We start from the raw sequence: 2,134 nt of genomic DNA, 5'->3' as shown, positions 1-2,134 counted from the left end.
ATAAACAACTTTCATTACCTCATTGTTCGATAGCCTAAACAGTCAAAATTACTGTGTAGATTGGTACTTAGTAATTAAATTCCTTATGGGAACAATACTTTACTTATCACTTTATTACTTGTTAGCAATCCGTGCACTTGCGGAGTTAAAATCAGCGAAACAAGTTTTTGACACCGTTGCCGGGGAATTTGGCTTTAGTAATATCAAGCGATAGGCAATTTAGCTGATTTAGGCAATTATATTTATTATCTAATTTTATTTGATTTGTTTTATTTCTTTTCTTTTCTCTCAAGTGCCCGATCTGGTATATGACTAGAATAAGGTCAAAAGAAGAAATTTTGGGCTATGATCCGGAGATAGACAGAACTCTGAGAGCCATCAGAAGGGAAAGGAAACATTAAGAGCACGATCAAGAAGATCCTAAAATTCTAACCATGGCCAATAATAATGATAGACCAAGACTCTTGAGAGACTACGGAGCTCCATCTGTCCAAGGATTTCAGCCTAGTGCCACCAGACCCACAGTGGAAGCCAACAACTTTGAGTTAAAACCAGCGTGGCTTCAAATGATTCAACAAGCCTAGTTTAGAGGTTCACCAACAGAAGATCCACACTATCGCCTATAGTGCTTTCTTGCCCTATGTGACACATTCAAAATGAATGGAGTTTCGGATCTAGCTATAAGACTCAGAGCATTCCCATTCTCCCTTCAAGATAGATCAAGGAAGTGGTTACTTTCTCAACCAATTGGAACATTCACCACTTGGGAAAACCTCTCATAAGCTTTTCTAGTAAGGTATTTCCCACCTATAAAGACTTCAAAACTGAGACTTGAGCTCAACACCTTCAAACAAAAGGAAGGTGAATCACTCTATGACACATGGGAAAGATATAAAGACCTGCAGAGGGAATGTCCACACCATGGCATAGAGGATTGGCTACTAGTGCAAAACTTCTATAATGGGTTACTACCCTCTATAAGGAGCACAGTTGATTTAGCTGCAGAGGGTAACCTAATGGAGAAAATAGTGACACAGGCACTTGAACTTCTAGAGAGGGTTGCATACCATAATTATGAATGGTCAAATGAAAGAGGAACCATAAGGAGAACAACAGGGGTCCTGGAAGTGGATGCCCTAAGCATGATAAAAACTCAATTTGATCAGCTCATAAAGAGACTCGACAAAATGTAAGCCAACGCAGTTGGTACAAATAGTCAACATGAGGACAGCTATGGAGGAGGATACATGAGTTCAGAATATAACAGTTTCAATGAACCTCCCACAGAATAGATGAACTATGTGAATAATGGAGGAAACTTCAACTAGAGACAGCCCAACAATCCATATTCAAATACTTAAAAACCTGGATGGAGGAACCACCCAAATTCCTCATGGTCTAATCAGCAGAATCAATTAATAAACGAACAACAAGGGTACAAAACACCAGCACCCCATGGACATCAGAACAGAAGCCAAAACTTTGCACAGCCACCATTGCCTCCTCAACCTCAGCAACCTGAACCGAAGATAACCATGGAATCCATGATGGAAGGGTTCCTAGCAGCTCAACAACAATAGAATGAATTGATTAAATAGCTAACTTTCAGAATGGACCAACTTGCTACCCATAACAAGATGCTAGAAAATCAAATTGCTCAGCAAGCAAGTTGTTCAAGTAAGGCTACTGGTAAACTGCCTAGTAAACCAAATATGAACCCAAGGGAGCATTGTAAGGCATTTACATTAAGGAGTGGGAGAACTCTAGTACAACCAGAGGAAGAACCTATAGAGGAAACCTTAGAAAAATCTGAAAGCCAAGCAGAGAAAAAGGAGGAAGAAGCTAAGAAAGATCAGGAAGAGGAAGTAGGGAAGAAAAAGAAGTTACCAGAGCCATACCAGCCTCCCCTACCTTTTCCTTGGAGATTTCAAAAAGCCAAATTGGACAAGCAGTTTAGGAAGTTTTTAGAAGTTTTACAGAAACTTTATATCAACATTCCCTTCACTGAAGCACTCTCTCAGATGCCATCTTATGCCAAATTTCTTAAGGAAATTCTGTTAAAGAAAAGAAAGCTGGAAGACTATGGGACAATAGCTCTAAAAGAGGAATGCAGTGCCATACTGCAAAACAAATT

General features: G+C 39.5%; 1 non-coding gene across 1 annotated transcript; it reads right to left on the bottom strand.

Moving 5' to 3' along the window:
* Window positions 1-821: 821 nt before the first annotated feature.
* Window positions 822-928, bottom strand: LOC131180371 (small nucleolar RNA R71). The gene has a single exon (XR_009149147.1). It is a non-coding gene; the product is annotated as a small nucleolar RNA R71 (small nucleolar RNA).
* Window positions 929-2,134: the final 1,206 nt, after the last annotated feature.

The sequence above is a fragment of the Hevea brasiliensis genome, chromosome 5 (genome assembly GCF_030052815.1).
Source record: "Hevea brasiliensis isolate MT/VB/25A 57/8 chromosome 5, ASM3005281v1, whole genome shotgun sequence".
Taxonomy (NCBI): Eukaryota; Viridiplantae; Streptophyta; class Magnoliopsida; order Malpighiales; family Euphorbiaceae; genus Hevea; species Hevea brasiliensis.
The sequence above is the reverse complement of the archived record's forward strand: the minus strand, read 5'-3'. Positions and strand labels throughout refer to the sequence as shown.